Here is a 22,693-nt window from a genome sequence, read left to right as displayed (position 1 = left end):
GATGTTACACAGTCAAACAAGTTTTTTTTTTTTTTTAAATTTACACTACTGTTACAACAGATATGAGTGGTGGCACTAGTTGGCAAGTGGGCCTAGCACACATGCTGGCAGGCAGGCAACTGCTATTAGATTACACTAGCAGACTGATGTTTCACAGTCAAAAAAGTTTTTTTTTTAAATTTACACTACTGTTACAACAGATATGAGTGGTGGCACTAGTTGGCAAGTGAGCCTTGAAGACACGCTGGCAGGCAGGCAACTGCAATTAGATTACACTAGCAGACTGATGATTCACAGTCAAAAAAGTTTTTTTTAAAAAAATTTACACTACTGTTACAACAGATATGAGTGGTGGCACTTAGCAAGTGGGCCTGGCACACACGCTGGCAGGCAGGCAACTGCCATTAGATTACACTAGCAGACTGATGTTTCACAGTCAAAAAAGTTTTTTTAAAAAAAATTTACACTACTGTTACAACAGATATGAGTGGTGGCACTAGTTGGCAAGTGGGCCTGGCACAAACGCTGGCAGGCAGGCAGGCAACTGCTATTAGATTACACTAGCAGACTGATGTTTCACAGTCAAAAAAGTTTTTTTTTGAAAAAATTTACACTACTGTTACAACAGATATGAGTGGTGGCACTAGTTGGCAAGTGGGCCTGGCACACACGCTGGCAGGCAGGCAACTGCTATTAGATTACACTAGCAGACTGATGTTTCACAGTCAAAAACGTTTTTTTAAAAAAAAATTACACTACTGTTACAACAGATATGAGTGGTGGCAGTAGTTGGCAAGTGGGCCTGGCACACACGCTGGCAGGCAGGCAACTGCAATTAGATTACACTAGCAGATTGATGTTTCACAGTCAAAAAAGTTTTTTTTTTTTAAATTTACACTACTGTTACAACAGATATGTGTGGTGGCACTAGTTGGCAAGTGGGCCTGGCACACACGCTGGCAGGCAGGCAACTGTAATTAGATTACCCTAGCAGACTGATGTTTCACAGTAAAAAAAGTTTTTTTTACAAAATTTACACTACTGTTACAACAGATATGAGTGGTGGCACTTAGCAAGTGGGCCTGGCACACACGCTGGCAGGCAGGCAACTGCAATTAGATTAAACTAGCAGACTGATGTTTCACAGTCAAAAAAGTTTTTTTTTAAAAAATTTACACTACTGTTACAACAGATATGAGTGGTGGCACTAGTTGGCAAGTGGGCCTGGCACACACGCTGGCAGGCAGGCAGGCAACTGCTATTAGATTACACTAGCAGACTGATGTTTCACAGTCAAAAAAGTTTTTTTTTTAAAAAATTTACACTACTGTTACAACAGATATGAGTGGTGGCACTAGTTGGCAAGTGGGCCTGGCACACACGCTGGCAGGCAGGCAACTGCTATTAGATTACACTAGCAGACTGATGTTTCACAGTCAAAAACGTTTTTTTTTTAAAAAATTACACTACTGTTACAACAGATATGAGTGGTGGCAGTAGTTGGCAAGTGGGCCTGGCACACACGCTGGCAGGCAGGCAACTGCAATTAGATTACACTAGCAGATTGATGTTTCACAGTCAAAAAAGTTTTTTTTTTTAAATTTACACTACTGTTACAACAGATATGAGTGGTGGCACTAGTTGGCAAGTGGGCCTGGCACACACGCTGGCAGGCAGGCAACTGTAATTAGATTACCCTAGCAGACTGATGTTTCACAGTAAAAAAAGTTTTTTTTACAAAATTTACACTACTGTTACAACAGATATGAGTGGTGGCACTTAGCAAGTGGGCCTGGCACACACGCTGGCAGGCAGGCAACTGCAATTAGATTAAACTAGCAGACTGATGTTTCACAGTCAAAAAAGTTTTTTTTTTTAAATTTACACTACTGTTACAACAGATATGTGTGGTGGCACTAGTTGGCAAGTGGGCCTGGCACACACGCTGGCAGGCAGGCAACTGTAATTAGATTACCCTAGCAGACTGATGTTTCACAGTAAAAAAAGTTTTTTTTACAAAATTTACACTACTGTTACAACAGATATGAGTGGTGGCACTTAGCAAGTGGGCCTGGCACACACGCTGGCAGGCAGGCAACTGCAATTAGATTGAACTAGCAGACTGATGTTTCACAGTCAAAAAAGTTTTTTTAAAAAAAATTTACACTACTGTTACAACAGATATGAGTGGTGGCACTAGTTGGCAAGTGGGCCTGGCACACACGCTGGCAGGCAGGCAGGCAACTGCTATTAGATTACACTAGCAGACTGATGTTTCACAGTCAAAAAAGTTTTTTTTTAAAAAAATTTACACTACTGTTACAACAGATATGAGTGGTGGCACTAGTTGGCAAGTGGGCCTGGCACACATGCTGGCAGGCAGGCAACTGCTATTAGATTACACTAGCAGACTGATGTTTCACAGTCAAAAACGTTTTTTTTTTAAAAAATTACACTACTGTTACAACAGATATGAGTGGTGGCAGTAGTTGGCAAGTGGGCCTGGCACACACGCTGGCAGGCAGACAACTGCAATTAGATTACACTAGCAGATTGATGTTTCACAGTCAAAAAAGTTTTTTTTTTTAAATTTACACTACTGTTACAACAGATATGAGTGGCTGCACTAGTTGGCAAGTGGGCCTGGCACACACGCTGGCAGGCAGGCAACTGTAATTAGATTACCCTAGCAGACTGATGTTTCACAGTAAAAAAAGTTTTTTTTACAAAATTTACACTACTGTTACAACAGATATGAGTGGTGGCACTTAGCAAGTGGGCCTGGCACACACGCTGGCAGGCAGGCAACTGCAATTAGATTAAACTAGCAGACTGATGTTTCACAGTCAAAAAAGTTTTTTTTTTTAAATTTACACTACTGTTACAACAGATATGAGTGGTGGCACTAGTTGGCAAGTGGACCTGGCACACACGCTGGCAGGCAGGCAACTGCTTATAGATTACACTAGCAGACTGATGTTTCACAGTCAAAAAAGTGTTTTTTTTTACAAATATTACACTACTGTTACAACAGATATGAGTGGTGGCACTGCAGGCAGGCAACTGCAATTAGATTACATTAGCAGACTGATGTTTCACAGTCAAAATTACACAGGCGAAAAAGATGTTCTAGCCCTAAAAAGGGCTTTTTGGGGTGCTGTCCTTACAGCAGAGATCAGATGAGTCCTTCAGGACTATAGTGGACACTGAATACACTAGCCTAGCTATCAATTTCCCTATAAAATCATCAGCAGCTAAACTATCCCTCCTCTCACTAAGAATGCAGGATCAGAATGAATCTAAAATGGCTGCTGTCCAGGAGCTGGGAGGGAGTGTCTGCTGCTGATTGGCTGAAATGTGTCTGCAGACTGTGAGATACAGGGTCAAAGTTTACTCAATGATGACAAATAGGGGGCGGATCGAACATTGCATATGTTCGCCCGCCACGGTGAATGCGAACAAGCTATGTTCACCGGGAACTATTCGCCGGCGAACTATTCGCGACATCACTAGTAGTCAGACGAGCCGAGTCAGGAACCAGGAGGGACGTTAGACAGCCAGGTAATACATAGGAACTCACAAACAGGTCTGAGACAACGCAAGGGCAAAGCATACTGAACAGAGGCCCTTTAAATAATAAGTGATGACATCACAATTCTGAGACTGCAACCTGTCTCACACGGATGATGTACAACAGTCTGGCCATAAGAGGGCGTGCAGGAAATGAGCAGCATCACACACTCTGCACCAGATTCAACAAGAAAAGGTAAGCAAAATGGCGGTCAGCAGCACATGGCAAACAAAGCAGGGAAAAAACCCTGACAGAATGGCGTGTGACGTCACAGCACAAGGTTGCAGCAGGAAGTAGCAGGGAAACCCCTGAAGTGTACAAAGGATCTGTCTAGGACTGACAGTTGGAGATTGCTAACAAGGTCAGCAAGAGTGAGGCTCAGGTTACAAGGAGAAAAATACCAAGCACTGTAAGGTAACTGGAATGAGTTTAAATAGGGTAAGGCAATTGACAGTCTTAAAGGCACAGTAAACAATAGTAAGTTGTTATATCCTGAAAGGAGAGACAATCATATGACAGAACGCCCCCAACAAGGATCGGCTCCGAAGATCAACACCTGGGCCTATCCGGATTCCGTCTATGAAACTGGGTGACCAACCGAGGTGCCATGAGATTAGCTGCAGGCTCCCAGGAATCATCCTCAGAAGGATACCCCTTCCAATGAATAAGGTACTGCAGATCACCTCTGTGTCGTCTTGAATCAAGAATGGAGTGGATCTCATATTCACAGTCAGGATCAGTTGGTGTCGAAACTTCAGTATCTACTATATTTCGGGTATGATGATAGGGTTACAGCAAAGACACGTGGAAGGTTGGGTGCACCTTCATAGTTGACGGCAATTGTAAGGTGACAGCATTGTCATTAACAATTGACTTGATGGAAAAAGGTCCAATAAACAGGGATCCCAGTTTACGGGATGGATAGTTCAGCTTCAAATTTTTGGTAGAGAGTCAAACTTTATAACCAACTGAGTAAGCAGGACCAGGTCTTCTTTTCTTATCATAATAAAGTCCCTGAAACAGTTTTGCTTGATCTATATTTCCCTGGACAGATGAAAAGGTTTCCTGGATATTGTTAACTAAATCATTCACCAATGGACAGATGCTTTCTTCTTTTGAGTCAATGTCGAATGATGGATTGTATCCATAATTTATATAAAATGGAGAATATTTTGTGGTAGAATGTTTAGCGTTATTATACGCAAATTCCGCGTAAGGTAAGTAGGTGGTCCAATCATCCTGTTTGGAATTAACATAACAGCGAAGGAATTGTTCTAACCACTGATTGCTACGCTCAGTCTGTCCATTAGTCTGAGGATGAAATGATGTGCTGAATCTGGTTTGGATATTCAATTTCTTACACAACTCAGTCCAGAATTTACTGGTGAATTGCGATCCTCGGTCAGATGTAAGACTTTGTGGTAAACCGTGTAATTTGATAACATTATGAAACAATACGTCTGCGGTCTTTGCAGCTGATGGTAGATTGTTGGTTGGAATAAAGTGTACCATTTTACTGAATAAGTCTGTGATGACTAGAATGGTATTATTGTTAGCTCAACAATGTAATCAAGAGCTATGTCTGTCCAGGGTCTAGTTGGTGTTGGTAGAGATATTAACTTCCCATAAGGTTGGTTAGTAGTATGATTCTTAGTGGTACAGATTTTGCAAGATTTGATATAATCTTGTATGTCTTGAGTAAGTTTGGGCCACCAGAAATCTCTTTTTATTAAATCAATGGTTTTATTAACACCCGGATGTCCTGCCAAAGGATTGTCATGATAAGTTTGAAGAACGGATTGTCTGAGAGTGGTTGGAACGTAGACCTTATCCTCATAACAGTAGAGGTCATCCCCCCATTGATTTAGTTTCAGACTGGGTAATGTTTTATCCAACTGTAAGGTGTATTTTCCCACGGGGGGGTGTCAGCGCAGGCCAAAGCCTGGGGCCTAGTGTACCACCTGAGGCATATGTAGATTATCTGATAAGGGCCCCTTAGAATGACTCAGACCACGCAGCATTATGATCGAAAGCCAGTTCTGTTTATTGCACAGTGCAAGCCTTTCTTATAGTGACATACAGGGTTAAGGGGATGATACGTTAGGACCGCATCATCTTACACAGTTATACAGAGCAATTTACAAGGAAAAACTGGAACATGAGTTTCTCATAACAATATTTACAGAGTCATAACAAACTACCATCTGCAGAGACAACCGAGTGTCTAAAGCCTCTTGTTTACATTATCTTATTCTATCTTACTTCTAGGCATTAGGCCAGGGTACATTGGCAAGGCCGAATAGCTAAAGAAACTCATAACATGCATATAATTCTCACTGCATAATACCCCAGTATAATAAAGTCTATTCATTACAAAATGGCTGGGAAGAACAAGATGGCTGCAAAGAACAAGATGGCTGCCATCAGGTTCATATTACCCCTAACATACCATCCTTTTATTCTAACAGAATAACATAAAAATAGACAGGCATAGAAAATTAGTAAAGCCTTATATTATGGTAACAGAACTCTATAAGAATACTAAAGAGAAAAATATTCGCATGTCGTGATATACTTTTATAGGCTAATTGTCACTGCATATAGGTACAGTCCCTCCAATACCTTCCATCTATCTTCCAGCCTTCCCAAAACTACCGGTCCACCGGCACAGAGACCCAACCAGCCCCCATCTACCCCCAAACAACGCTGCATCTTCTATCTCTCCACCTGCATTGCTAGCACCCCCCAATATGTCCAACAGTTCCTTTTCCACAGTAAAGCATGACATAGCAACAGCACAACTGTCTCTAGGTGGCCTCTGATCACTTTAAGAACAGTCTTTGTCCATTTGAGAGCGCTTCACCTTGACACTTTGCTATAATACAGTTCTCCAACAGTTCATTTGCAGTAGGGGTGCTTATCCACGATTCTTCCGCAGGGAGATACTGGAAATCTGATGGTTTGTTCATGGGGTAGACAATGCAACCAGTGGATACCCATGGCAAGCAGACACTCGAGTCACAGGGAGTCTAGGAAGCAAACAGAAACAGTACAGGATGAGTACACACCGCAATACAATCACAATTATGTCCAAATAAAACGTCACTTTCATCCTATGTCATTTAAAATCAAACAAAACATTGTTGATATATAATACAACCTAAATACATTGACATTTCTCAGAGAATAATTTACAACTTCTCTATACACTTTTAAATGATACTTCATGAATACTACGCAAGTGAAAACCTGTCAGACTTCCTCAAGGGCCTGACTGTTTATGCTAAAACTTATGCTAAGGCCTGCCCTGTAGTAAGAATGGAAAAAATAAAACAGTTAATGAAAATAAATGAATTTCTTTACAATATCACTTTGAACTTCTAAAAAATAAAAGAACCTTGTGTTGCTTTATTCTGGATGGCTGCTATCTATAATGCTTATAATTCTCCAACCTAAATTCTCTCACACTCCTATATGAGGAAAGCATACAAACAGAACATCATTTAAAACTACAAGCTCTTTTAAAGGTAAACACATCTTTATGGTAAGAATTACTCTCTTTGACAAACATCAGGAATGACCAAATTCACTTTGCAGATACCATACTAATTAATAAAAGGGAAAAAATACCTTTGCTTTCATAAACTATAATTATGCTATTCCCTGAACAAACATTTCTCTGTATATTTACTATAAACTTCTAGCTTAGACGTGTCCTCCTTATGTTCTAAAGGGTGAAGGGTCTAAAATATTATGCTATGTTGCAGCATTTTCCTTGAACATATTTTCTTATACTCAGTGGGCCATTCAATAGAGTACAATACTGCGAAGTTCACAGTTACCTTTATCTAAAAAGTTACTATGTTAAGCACATAAACTACAATGTGCACTAATACCAATGAAGCATATGATTTCTTAGACCAAATATGATCAATAAAAATAAAACAAATACAAGAAAATACAAAACAAGCAATATAAGGAATGGGGTTAAAACAATACTCCCCTAATTTAATTGGTTGACCCTGTAACAGCATAACAGGACTTCCATATCGAGCGGTAAGGCACAGTCCAGAGAAGGATAGTCTTTATGTCCTGAAGACACACATCAGAGGAAACAGTCATGGATTACCCAGAGTCCAGTTCTGGGGCTGGTACCAGCATGCAAAGCAAAGAATGGATCCAAAGATAGTTCAGTAACTTTTTTTTTTACTGCAGTATGATGGTTAAAACAAGCTTGACAAAAGGTCTTTCATCTTTATCTTTTCTTTCTTTAAAGGTTTACTTGCTTTCAATCTTTAATCTTTTGAAGAGTGCACTTATGGAATTTTGCCTGTACAGATTTTACCTAAATATGGAAACTCAAAAATAATTCAGTTAGTGTGTTTCAATCTCTGAAGACAGCATACTCTCATCCTGCAAATACAAATATAGTGTTAAGAACCACATAGAAAAATAAAACATTTTAGGCATGTGAAATTAACACAATAACATTGTACGAGGAGATTCAAAACGTTTTAGGTTCACCTCCTAAAAGCAATCACCCCCATTACATAAAGATATTCATCAATACTCATCAATACTTCCCCCATGTTTGCGTGAAACATCTCATGTGACACGCAAACACAAGATAACAAGAAACTAAACGATAACTCATGCACTCCACTCATGCAGAGACAATTCTCAATAGCAAGCAAAATGAAATACACTTCACAATTCAATATGCTGTCCACAAAAGAGAAAAACATAACAAACAATGAAAACCAATCGTTCTTGTCTTACACAAAACGAAACATTAGCTGCTGACACAAATTTCAAACAACCACAATTAACTTAGAATGCAACACATATTCTGACATTCGCTGAAATGCAACACACTCAGAACACGTCAAACAATTAAAAACATCCACTATGTACAAAACTTTAATATCACACAAAGAAAGCAATCACAGCAGATGCCCAAGAAACTTAAGTTGCAGATTGCACAAATAAAATTGCGCTTATTTGGGAAAGATCAGATAACCACAGTAGCCACTGTTAAAGGGACATTCTAGGATAAATGAAAATTCATTATTCAGATAGGACTTTTAATTTTAACCAACCTTCCTAGATTAAACCAAACATAGGTAGGCTCATATGCTAATTTTTTAAACCTTTGAGGACTGCCTCTTATCACAGGCTGTATAAATCTCATTACAACACCAAGAGACAGAATACACGTAAGCCATATAAATAAAACTAAAACTGTGATCAGATAAATTAGCAAGTTATATAAATGCAGTAGAATCAGATAAACTGTGCATCATTTGTTTTAGGGGTGTTTATTTCTAGACACCTTATAGACCACGGCTTAACTGTTAAGCAGCAATCAAAGTCATTGCAATAATAGTGGTAGACTAGTTAATAACCAAATAACTATATATATTTTAAAGTGTCACTGAAATCACTTCATTAAATAATATCTCATTTATTTATTGAACGCAGTGGGGGTTATTTTAAATAACAAAGAGTTATATCTGTGAGATACAGTTTGACAGCCACAGAAATAAAATTATCATTTTTAAGCTATATTCTGTGACAGAATATAATATAAATACTTGTTTCTTTGTAGTGAGCAATTTATATTTATCATTTTTTTATAACATAGAACACCAGTACTGCCGCTTTAAATGTACAGTGCAAATTGTTCTCTCTGTAACAAAGCCAAACACAAGAGAGAAACTTCTTTTCTTTTTTTTTTTAAAGGAAACCAAAACATGCACAGTGTTATCAGTCTTTCTCAAGGATAGTGAAGCAAGCTCAAAGTTTCATTTCTACTTAAAGGAGAAACACTGTTTACTGCTTAAAAATATAAAATTCACACTAAAACTTGATAAATGCTAATTAGTTTAACCACAACAAAATTATTGGATTTAACGTTGTATATAATTTGATATTCCCCATTCTGCAGCTATCCAGCCAAATATAACAACCGCATATAACACAAAAAAAATAAGCTTTCTGAAAAAGAAATACTAATACAATTTCCCCTTTAAATTAATCCCAATGATCCTTATAATAAAAAAATGTATACTGACGTTCATTAAATAGCCTAAACAAGCATAAGCAGCATAAGAACGCACTCACAGTGGGATGCAGGCTAATTAAAGGGACATTTTAACCAAACTAAAAATAATCTGTAATTGAAACTGCCAACACAGTGAAATATACTAGTGTTAGGCTTACAGTAAACCTCATCGTCTTTTATGTAAATATTCCCTTAAATTCTCAGATGTTATACCAGTTTTCCTGTATCCCTTTAAATATTTTCTCTCCTGTTTTTTTCTGGGTTTTTTTTTTTCTTTTCTGTCCACTAGTCTCACGGATCCCTCCACTAAAATTGTAGACAACTTATCACTTCAGTTTGCATTACAGAGAGAATTAAGTTATGCTGCAAAAAAAATATCTGCTATCTGAACAGCAAATTTAAAATAAATATATACAAAGAAAGGTCTCTAAAAATATATTTAGCAAACTACTAATACAGGGTTATTGCACTGGTTCTTTAAATAATAAAATGACAATTTTCTATTGCTCCGTCTACGCACTGAGCTCTGATTTTCCAGACAAATATAAGATAATATGCCGCTTGTATAACAAGTCATGGACAATACATTAATAGCAACACCTTGTTACAGTGAACCGTCCCTTTAAGGACTAACCATTCATCACGCAAATTACATATGTATATCCTAACCATAATTTAGGCTGCTTGTATGATTTACCACACCAATTTCACCTCTGTACTGTAGCATGACCTGCAGATTAATTTACTTGCAACAAAAACGGACGCCCTTTTAGAAAAACTTTCAATTACAGCCTATAAATATATTTCATTGTGTGCACCCACGCCGTGCACAGACCTTACAAATACAACATACGTTAACCCATTAATCATACCAGAAACAATTTCATATTTACCAGAGCGTGACAAAAAATCACACACCATCGCACTTTCAAAGCCGTTACTTCACTTGCAAAAACAATATCATATCTTTACATGCCGAACAACAATTATCACTTAAAAATAAAACTGCATATGAATACCATATACTTAAAACATGCTGGTGACTTTAAAATACAGGTATATAAAATAACATTACCAAATATCTTCTAAAAACGTCTGATTTCCCAGCAGAGAAACAGAAGGAAACATTATTACGATACAGACACACAAGTTCATTCCATCTCGCATACCAGAGATTCACTCCCTTTTTTCCTTTCTCAGAAAAACATCTAATTTCTAGCGTACGACATACATATATATATATAAAAAACACTAGATTAACTTTTCACCATGTCCACAATGTATTTTTTTTTTTTTTTTCCGATTCCACGCAAAATGGCCATTTTTTTTGCCTGGAGTGGGATAATCATTTTCAAATAATACATTCTGTTTTTGGTTTAAAGCAAATCTGTTACACTCATACCACAGTGAGAACCTACAGACCATCACACATTATGCATCTCAATATACAAAATTTCATTTTTGTTACTGCAAGCAAACAAAAAAAATCTTACAAACGGAGACAGGATTTCTTTTCTCTCTTTTTTTTTTTTTTTTCTTCTTCTGAGCTATGTGCGCTCTCAGTGGTGGCCCCCCTTCTTTGCCTGCTACATTCTTTAACACAGAGATTTCTCTATTTATCAAACAGCAGTACTTACTGACAGTGTTTTAAAAAAATATTTCTGTCTTTTGCAGAAACTATTAACTCTTCTTTTCTTTTACCTTATACATGTAATTTTCTCTGTGCATTCTTATCAATAAGCAGTTCTCCTTTCTCAATACAATAATAGCCACAATAATAACATGCACAGCCACTTAATATTTTCTATGCACAGCATCAAAAAAAACACAAACAAAGCAAAGCAAGCATCAGATATCAACATGAGCTTCAGGTGGGTAGCAAAACTCTATTATGGGAATGAATATGGGAAACTTCAACACACGTGAGACTTACTCACTTCACTGCCAAGTTCGCCCGGAGTAGCTTATCTTAAAAGCTCCCCGTCAACTGGCATACATATATTACTTGCGCGCTTATCACCGACAGGACTCACAATACCTGTCGTGTCCCAGCACAGGACTGATTACCTGTCTGGAGGGGTATCACAACTGCCGGCAGGACTCTAACCTCTGCAAACCTGTGCTTCAACCACAGGAACCCCTTTAACCTTATATCATATATTACACCTTTTTTTTTTTTCTTTTTTTTTTAAAAAAAAAACACAAACAACTAAATTTAGGTTCAGATTCACAGAAGGAAAGCATGGTAAAAGCACTCATACTTACGCACTGCGAATCCCACAAACTGCCACCAAGAATTGTAAGGTGTATTTTCCCACGGGGGGGTGTCAGCGCAGGCCAAAGCCTGGGGCCTAGTGTACCACCTGAGGCATATGTAGATTATCTGATAAGGGCCCCTTAGAATGACTCAGACCACGCAGCATTATGATCGAAAGCCAATTCTGTTTATTGCACAGTGCAAGCCTTTCTTATAGTGACATACAGGGTTAAGGGGATGACACGTTAGGACCGCGTCATCTTACACAGTTATACAGAGCAATTTACAAGGAAAAACTGGAACATGAGTTTCTCATAACAATATTTACAGAGTCATAACAAACTACCATCTGCAGAGACAACCGAGTGTCTAAAGCCTCTTGTTTACATTATCTTATTCTATCTTACTTCTAGGCATTAGGCCAGGGTACATTGGCAAGGCCGAATAGCTAAAGAAACTCATAACATGCATATAATTCTCACTGCATAATACCCCAGTATAATAAAGTCTATTCATTACAAAATGGCTGCGAAGAACAAGATGGCTGCGAAGAACAAGATGGCTGCCATCAGGTTCATATTACCCCTAACACCAACTGTTGCTGTTGTTTGAATCTTATGGTGGATTCTTGGGTAAGACCAACGATTTGTTCCAAAGGAATGACTGTTTGTTTAAGGTGAGGAATAGAATGTTTTTAATACATTCATGATAGAGCATCACCTTTTCCGTTTTTTGAGGATGGTCTATAGGTAATTAGGAAGTTGAATCTATTAAAGTATAAGTTCCATCTGGCTTATCTGGATGTAAGAGTTCTATTAGTTTTAAGGTATTGTAAATTTCGATGGTCTGTATAGATGAGTATGGGTATCGAAGTACCCTCCAACAGATGTCGCCAGTGTTCTAAAGAGGATTTTATGGAAAGCAATTCCTTCTCACCGATGGCATAATTAAGTTCCGAAGCTTTCATCACCCTGGAATAGAATGCCACTGGATGTAAGGGATCTTTAATGACAATCTTTGTGATAACACTGAACCGATGGCAAAATCCGAGGCGTCAACCTCCAGAACATACTGCAGCGATGGGTTGGAAATGTTAGGATAGGTGCTGTGGTGAATTGGAGCTTAAGGTTGTCAAAGACTTCTTGAGTTTCTTTAGTCCACTGAAATTTTTGATCAGATTTTGTGAGTTTAACAAGTGGTTTAGTTAGATGGGCAAAATTCTTAATGAATTTTCGATAAAAATTTGCGAAGCCCATAAATCTTTGCACTTGTTTTTTACTAGTAGGTATTGGCCATTGTTGAATGGTCTGGATTTTAGTAGTTTCCATGTTAATGCCATTGGGGGTGATCACGTAACCTAAAAATGTGATATTGTTACTGTGAAAAACACACTTTTCAGGTTTAGCATACAAGTGATTTTCCCTTAATCGGGTTAAAACCAATCTGACATGTTTGATATGTTCTGGCAGTGTATTTGAATATATCAATATATCATTGAGATATATCACTACAAAAATGTCTAGATAATCCTTAAAGATATCGTTAATCAAGAACTGGAAGGTTGCGGGAGCGTTACACAGGCCGAATGGCATCACAGTGTACTCGTATAGACCGTATCTTGTACGAAACGCTGTGAGCCATTCGTCACCTTCCCGAACTCTGATCAAATTGTATGCCTCTCTGAGATCTAATTTTGTAAAATACAAAGCCCCCTCAAGTCTCTCAATTAACTCAGAAATTAAGGGTAGAGGATACCTGTTCTTTTTTGTACGTAAGTTAAGCTCCCTGTAATCTACGATAGGACGTATACTGTTGTCTTTGTTTTTGACAAAAAACATGCCAGCCCCTGCAGGTGATGTGGAGGGTCTAATGAATCCTTTGCGTAGATTTTCATCTAAATATCCCCGTAAGTATTCTAGTTCTGGTTTTGATAGGGGAAAAATGTGTCCACATGGAATGTCTGCCCCAGGGAGCAGTTCAATGGGACAATCATACTTCCTGTGGGGGGGGGGGGGGTAGGTTTTCTGCCTCTTGTTTGCTAAAGACATCATGGAAGTCTGAATACTCGGGAGGTATTATAGCAGAGTCAGTGAGTAATAGGTATTGATTAATAGAACATGTGGAGAGACAGTAATCTGAAGTAAATTGAACCTTGCATGTCTTCCAGCATATTACCGGGTTATGTAATTTTAACCAGGAAAGTCCAAATATGATTGGATAAATAGGAGAGGGAACTACATCAAAAGTGATGTACTCAGTGTGATTTTCAGATGTGGTAACACGCAGTGTAATTGTTTGGTATTCAATTGGACCAGATGGTAATGGATTCCCATCAATGACACGAAGTGACACAGAAACTGATTTCTTTATTAGTGGAATTTTATTATTTACAGTGTATGAGAAATCAATATAATTAGTGCTGGCACCGGAGTCAATGATAGCTCTGTTATGAAGTTGATTGTTCTCCCACTGTATGAGAATAGATAGTGAGCATTGATTAGTATTCACGTTATGTAAATTTAAACAGTATCCATTATTGTTCTTCTTACCCTTTTTCAAGCGGGCTAGAATGTGGCAATCTTTGACAGTATGTTCACTTGATCCACAGTACATGCAGAGATTATTCTGTCTGCAACGTAGTTTCTCCTGGGGATTAAGTGGTCCTTTGATGACCCCAATCTCCATGGGTTCATGGGATGTAATTGTAGTAGACTTAGTGTTGTATACTGGTGTTCATTTTACTACCTGATCCCCTAAATATCTCTCCTGTTTGTGTTCCTTTAAACGTCTGTCTAATGATATACTAAGATTTATTAGACTCTCTAGAGTAGCAGGGGGATCTACTCGGGCCAACTCATCTTTTAGAGCTTCTGAAAGACCCAACCTAAATTGATTTTTTAAAGATAAATCATTCCACCCAGCATCCTTTGACCATTTTTGGAATTCAGCTATGTAATCCTCTACAGGTCTCTTTAGCTGTCTTAGAGATCTCAAAGCATTCTCTGCTGTTTGCTGTTTAAAAGGATCATCATATAATTGTGACATAGCTGAAAAAAATGCATCCAAGGAGAACAGAATGGGGTTATTACTTTCAAAAAATGTATTTGCCCATATGCGTGGCTCTCCCTTTAAATATGATATAGTTGTCAGAACTTTAGTATGATCTGAGGGATAAGTTCTGGGTTTTAGTGAAAAAAAATCAGATAACATGCATTTCTAAATTCTCTGAAATGCTTCCTATCACCTGAGAATGTATCTGGTGCTGAAAGAGTGGGTTCAGGGTTATTATCAACTTTCTGTTTGTCTGCAATTTCTTTAATATACTGTTTTAAAGTTATATTTTCTTGTTGCACAGAAGCTAAAGCTTGTGCCATAGACTCAACCTTATCTGTTAAACTTTGAACATGAGTAACCAAATCTACTGGGTTCATTTTTAGGCTTGGTATTATGTAACAATTATGTAACAATATGTACAGGTTATTGTAGGATTGGAATAAATACTGATAGAATAATTCCTATTCCTATTTCAGAATGACACTTTATATGTAGTGCAGGTTTCCTTTCCTGTAAAACATTTAATAAAGCGTATGTTTTAAGAACCACAACTGTAGAAATAAGTTACTCTTAGATAAAAATATATTGTGTGTGGTAGATATACTTCAACAATTGTTAAGAGAGAACAGTGTGAAGTTGGATATCTTCCTTAAAGGGCCACTAAACCCAAAATCTTTCTTTCATGATTCAGATAGAACATACAAATTTAAACAACATTACAATTTACTTCTATTAATTATTTTGCTTCATTTTTTAGATATCCTTATTTGAAGAAAAAGCAATGCACATGGGTGAGCCAATCACATGAGGCTTCTATGTGCAGTAACCAATCAGCAGCTGCTGAGCATATCTAGATATGCTTTCCAGCAAAGAATATCAAGAGAATAAAACAAATTAGATAATAGAAGTAAATTAGAAAGATGCTTAAAAATGCATTCTCTTTCTAAATCATGAAAGAAAAAATGTGGGTATCATGGCCCTTTAATTTAGGTATGCTTCTCAAAGTAATCTATAGCTGATGGGCGCAGCATAAAAAAATGATAAACAAAATATAGTAAGCTTACTGTGTTTCAGTTGAAAGGAAAGTCAGGAATGGATCAGAAATAAGTTGCACAAAAGTCCCAGAGTTCACACTACGGTATAAGGTAGTAATAAGTTTTAAATAACATTAATAAGGTACCTTATGAGGAGTTAAATGCAGCAGACGAGCTAGCTTACAGGACTCACCCGGTCCGTAGTAAACAGAATGGCTTGTGACGTCACAGCACAAGGTTGCAGCAGGAAGTTGCAGGGAAACCCCTGAAGTGTACAAGGGATCTGTCTAGGACTGACAGCTGGAGATTGCTAACGAGGTCAGCAAGAGTGAGGCTCAGGTTACAGGCTCCAAGGAGGAAAATACCAAGCACTGTAAGGTAACCGGAATGAGTTTAATAGGGTAAGGCAATTGACAGTCTTAAAGGCACAGTAAACGATAGTAAGTTGTTATATCCTGAAAGGAGAGACAATTATATGACACCCCTAGATCTGGAAACAGACAAGGAGGTAGTGTAGGTATTTTACTTTTCTTTGATTGCACCATTCCCTCACATTCAGCTAGATTATGAGTTTTGTGTTATGATTGAAAAAGCAGCGTTATGGCCCATAAACACTGCTTTTTCCCTAACGCTGCTATTACGAGTCTTGTCGGTATAGGTGTACCGCACACCTTTTAGCCTGTCACGCAACATCAGTATCGCACTTTTAAAAAAGTCCTTTTTCAATGGGACTCCCATAGCGCCGGTATTACGAGTTTGCCTGGGAGGTCAAAAAGTGAGCGGTACACTCCATAACCACAAGATCCGTAACGCCATCTAAAGTCAGTAGTTATGAGTTTTTTACCTTACAAAGCTGTAACATAAAACTCATAACTGTCACAAAGTACACTAACACCCATAAACTACCTATTAACCCCTAAACTGAGGCCCTCCCGCATAGCAAACACTATAATAAATGTATTAACCCCTAATCTGCTGCTCCGGACATCAACGCCACTATTAAAATGTATTAACCCCTATTCCGCAGCTCACCGGAACAGCCAATAGGATTTTAGCAGCTCTAATCCTATTGGCTGATTCAAACAGCCAATAGGATTTTAGCAGCTCTAATACTATTGGCTAATTGGAACAGCCAATAGGATTTTAACAGCTCTAATCCTATTGGCTGATTGAAATCATGCTAGAGTGACCCCCTGTAATACTCCAGTCACTCTGGTACCATATATATATATATATATATATATATATATATATATATATATATATATATATATATATATGTGTGTGTAAACTTAGAATCTGTGGTGTGGGCCTCTCTCCCAGCATATAAGATCTTCAGTGGTTCTCCATCCTGTACAAGGCTGTTCTTTTTCGACTCTATGCAGACAGAAGTCACTACCAGTCTGATAGAAATCAGATCAGATATAGCTGAACTGGGGGGCAGAATAGATACACTCGAAGAGCACATGGAAGCAATCACTGAGGATATAGCTGGAGTTTAGCAAACTGTATCCTCACATCAACACCTGTTCACAGAGATGCAAGATAAACTAGAGGACCTGGAGAGCAGGAGCAGAAGAAGTAATCTAAGATTAAAAGGTATACCGGAGACAGTAGCCGGTAAAGACCTGCCCACCTACCTGCATCATCTCTTCAGAAGGAGATATGGAATTCACCATGGAAAGGGCCCATAGGGCCCTAAAAACTAAACCTAGTGGGGGGAGGCTCCACCACGCGATGTAATAGTGAAAATGCTACCTTTCCAGGATACGGAGATGATACTCTCTGCATCCAGAAATACCCCACCTTCAAATTCCAAGGGTCGGTTGTTTAATTTTACCAAGACCTGTCTATTAGGACTTTACAAAGACGGAACTGTCTGCACCCTCTCACGCAATTATTGAGAAAGCAACAGATTCAATACAAGTGGGGTTCCCCTTTGCTCTTTATATCCTAAAGGACAATCTGACCATAACCATTAAGGAGGCGACTGACATTCCGGATCTGTGTCAAAGATTGGGACTAGATTCACCAAAAATACCTGATTCGCCGGTTTCAGTATTGCAACTGGAACCTCAAGCACAGCTGAAATCAAGCACTCTACCCAAATGGAAAACAACAGGCAAAAGACGTCCCAAAATGAAATGAAATACAGATTTATGTCCCAGAAATTTTCTAGAGGTGAGGAGATGACAGAAGAAGGCCCAAAGATGTTTGGAGGGCCTAACCATCTCGAACAGAGTATCCTTTTTTGAGATTCTCCACTGAGCTGTACTGGAGAATTGTTAGCTATAAGACTTTCTACAGTTGTAATGTTTAATGAACGTTTGCATTGTGGGACTCCCTTTATGGGCTACCAGATTATTGATGATGATATATGCAGGTTCATGGGCAACCCAGAGGTAGAATGGGTGTCTACTGCAGACAATATATGCCTATGGAGGGGGCTTCACCTGTTATTGTTCGTTTCTGATATATAGCACTTGCACATTTATTTTAATATTTCAATGTTATCTGTTCTATTACATAACCCTCTCGCGAGGGAATTACTATGTTTTTTTATGGGTAGTTTGTTACCTTGTTACTATACCCACACAACCAAACATGTTCTCTGCTTGGATCCACAAGTCACTGATAAATGCCATGTGTTCCCCACAGACCCTATATGGGATTGGTTAGCAGATGCTTCCCACCCGAAAGATACCTGGTGTAATAGCATTATAAAGATACTTTTTAGCTGCTCTATAGCTCCAAACAATACTTACCCTGATGGCCCCAAACATTAAACTGATTTCTCACAATGTAAGAGGTCTGAACACGGATTTTAAAAGACGAGTGGCTATGAACCAATATATAAATATTAAGGCTAACATCCTTTTCTTACAGGAGACCCATTTTCTTAGACATCAAGTTCCTAAATACTGGTCCAGACACTTTCAACAGCATTTTCATGCAACTGCCTCTACTAAAAAAAGGGGAGTATCTATTTTAATCCATTCGGCCCTTAACTTTATACAGGAATCCACAATCATAGATGAGGAAGGGAGATATCTAATAGTTAAAGGTCAAATTGACAACACCGATATAGTGCTTTGTAATATATACGCTCCCAATGAAAAACAAGCAGAATTCTTTTCCCAGATATCTTATCTCCTGACTCAATGGTCTCAGAATAGGATCATTATGGCTGGGGATTTTAACATTGACCTGTCTCCAATCACAGCACCCAACCGGGAGGCTTTATCTCACAAGAAACAACAACATAACCGTGATGTTAAATATATACGAGAACACCTTACATCCCACACTCTTATAGACACTTGGCAGGCCTTATACGGTACTACAACTGACACCACCTATTACTCTGCTACCCATAAAATCTACACAATGATTGATTATGTTTATGCCAGCCAAGTTTTTCATTCAGTCTTGCTATCCTCTGAGATCCATACCTGTGTGTGGTCCGACAACTCCATAGTATCTTTACTATTAGATGGGGTACAAGATACCAAACGAGAAAAATCGTGGACTTATGACCCACAATATTTCAAACAACCCTTAGCCCAGGAACACATCCTAAAACATCTTAGAGAATATTGGGACATAAATGTAAACACAACTTCCAACCCCCTCTACACGTGGGCAGCTCATAAAGCATATTTGAGGGGCTTACTAATTCAGGGAAAGGCGGCACATACTAGACAAAAACGACAACAGATATCTGAACTCCATCAGGAGATAGCCAACTTAGAGAAGGTACATAGACTCACACACAATACTGGAACCTTGCGGACTTTACAATCGAAGAGAACAGCGTTAGCTAGTTTATTGACTACGAATGCCTCTAGAACACTGCATATATTGAAAGTACAATACTTCATATTTGCTAACAAGCCAGATAGATATTTAGCACACAAAATACAAGAGAGAAATAAAGCCACGGCTATCCCTCTTATTCAACAGGCAGACGGTAATACAATAACCTCTCCTCAAGAGATAGTTGACGAGTTTGCAAGGTACTACGGACAACTTTATGACATGCACAAGACTGTACATTCACAAACTACTGCACAGGGTGACTTTCTACTGGATGCCCACCTTCCAGTTATCTCTGAGAAAGATAAGGAAATTGTGAATGCCCCCATATCTCCTGTAGAGGTCATACAGGTCATAAAAGAATTAAAGGTGGGAAAAGTGGCGGGTCCAGATGGATTCCCGGGAGACTATTATAAACTATTTCGTACAACATTGCTGACTCACCTCACAAAATCCTGTAATCACCTCTTAGAAGGCCATGAGATACAGAGGGAGCTACTAGGAGCTAAAATTGTGGTTATTCCTAAAGCAGGGAAAAATCTTAAACTGTGTTCCAGCTATCGCCCTATATCGCTTATCAATCAGGATCTAAAGATCTTTACAAAAATACTGGCCAATAGTTTAAAAACAATGCTACCCTCACTTGTCCACCCAGACCAGGTGAGATTTTTGGCGAATAGGGAGGCCCCTGATAATATAAGGAGAATGATAATCATCATAGATCACCTTGGTAGAGAGAAAACGCATTCTCTGCTCCTATCTTTAGATGCGGAGAAGGCGTTTACTAGGGTAGACTGGAGATACATGATGAAAGTTCTCCAACATATGGGCTTTGATGGTCCCTTTATTAAGGCAATCCAAGCGATCTACTCTAATCCCACAGCACAGGTGGTTTCGACAGGATATAGGTCTAAACCATTTCCCATATGGAATGGAACCAGACAGGGGTGCCCTCTTTCTCCCCTAATATTCGCACTCTGCATAGAACCCCTAGCAGCTAGAATACGTTTGTCCCCAGACATAACCTGTGCAAAAATAGCTAATCATGATTACAAACTCACCCTGTTTGCAGATGATATCTTAGTTACAATCACAAAGCCCTTGATATCTCTCCCGAACCTATATAATATTCTCAATAGATTTTCAAAGATCTCAGGATATAAAATTAATCTTGAGAAGTGTGAGGCACTACCAATAGCTCTACCCCCCATACTAAGAAAACCATAGAACTTAATTTTGAATTTAAGTGGGTAAAACACTCTCTCAAATACCTGGGGATACAACTGATGACACAGTTCAATCTACTGTATAAATATAACTACATACCACTCTATAAATCCATAACACAAGACGATGAAAAATATAACAAACCTAGGTGACGAAAAATATAACAAACATATTAACACTTTCTTTAGAATAATGTGTACAATCACTAGGACAGCTATAGCTTACTATTGGCAAACGGGGGTTCCATAATGGATGGAAATAAGTAATAAGATAAACAACACGTTTGAATCCACTTCATGGATCATGAATACTAGGGAGTCATTTGAGAAAATCTGGTTCTATTGGATCATGAATAACACACTTACCACTTAGCATATATAGAGTAAAAGCACTAGTTTATAGCGTTGTGAACCAAATGGTACTCAGGGATATTAATTACAATGGGACCAAGTGGGAGTAATCAATTGGTCAATGCAAAGCAATTATTAAGAGTTTTCATAAAATTAAAGGCAAAAGTTATATGGACATGTGTTGATGATGGATTTGTTCTATTTTTCTTTTCTTTGATTTTTTTTTCTTATTATTTTATCTTTATATACACGGGCAGCAACTGTTGTATTAGAATGATGTTCTAATGTCAACCTTCCCCCATCCGGGAGCCCAATTCCTTATATTTTTTGTACTTTTATTTTGTTGTCTTTTTTCTGTAATACCTTATTTATTTTGGCATATATGTTATGAAAAGTCCAATAAAAATATTTAAACATAAATTTGTCCCAAAAGGGCATAGATTAAAAACAATCTGAAAAGGAAGCAAAAGATTTTTGTACAGCCAAATAATGCATATCACTTTCTTGTATAGGGATATGGTCTAATTTTTTGAAAAAACTTTTTATGATAACTTTATATAGTAATAATAACTGAGCTAATCTAGATAGAAAAATCACAAAATTGGATTGAGATCAAAATCCCTGTTCATGCCTTTGGGGTGTAATGTGTCTAATTTCCATATCCATTTAGCCTCTTTGTAGAACAGATCTTTCTGTCTATCACCCCCCCTAGGCTTTCTCTTAACTTGGTCTAATACCATGAAACGTAATTGATTAAACTGGTTACCCATTTCTAAAAAATGGGCTGGTACTGGGAGGTCTTTAGTGCCTGTATTTCTAATGTTGTATTTATGTTGTCCAATACGCCAATATGATCCCTTATTCTTTGGGTGGTCTCACCTATATATAGTAGCCCACATGGGCATTTTAGGGCGTACACAAGATAAGATGAATTACAGGTATAGTAACCTTGTTTTTTAAATTTACAGCCTGAGTAGGGATGACAGATCTCATCACCTTTAATGACATTGTTACAGTGGGAGCACCCGGGGCATTGAAAGGTACCATTTTTAGGCTTACAAAAAAATGAAATGGAGATACTTTGGTTTCTGAATTAACAACTGCCTTGGTAATCCTTCTCCCACATGTGGGGCTTATGTTAGGGTGTTAGGTTTAAACGTAACTTTTTATTTCCCCATAGACATCAATGGGGCTGTGTTACGGAGCTTTTCATTCCGTGATCGCAGGTCTTAGGCTTTTTTTTTTTCCGCTCTCCCCATTGATGTCTATGGGGAAATTATGCATGAGCACTTCAAAGCAGCGCTTGTATTTGGGTGCAGT

The 22,693-nt window shown here is 38.2% G+C and overlaps 1 long non-coding RNA gene across 1 annotated transcript; it reads right to left on the bottom strand.

Moving 5' to 3' along the window:
* Positions 1–7,632: 7,632 nt before the first annotated feature.
* Positions 7,633–16,189, bottom strand: LOC128665187 (uncharacterized). Its single transcript, XR_008403024.1, has 3 exons — positions 16,174–16,189; positions 16,011–16,079; positions 7,633–7,929 (listed from the first exon to the last, which is right to left on the bottom strand). It is a non-coding gene; the product is annotated as an uncharacterized LOC128665187 (long non-coding RNA).
* Positions 16,190–22,693: the final 6,504 nt, after the last annotated feature.

The sequence above is a fragment of the Bombina bombina genome, chromosome 6 (genome assembly GCF_027579735.1).
Source record: "Bombina bombina isolate aBomBom1 chromosome 6, aBomBom1.pri, whole genome shotgun sequence".
Lineage (NCBI taxonomy): Eukaryota > Metazoa > Chordata > Amphibia > Anura > Bombinatoridae > Bombina > Bombina bombina.
The sequence above is the reverse complement of the archived record's forward strand: the minus strand, read 5'-3'. Positions and strand labels throughout refer to the sequence as shown.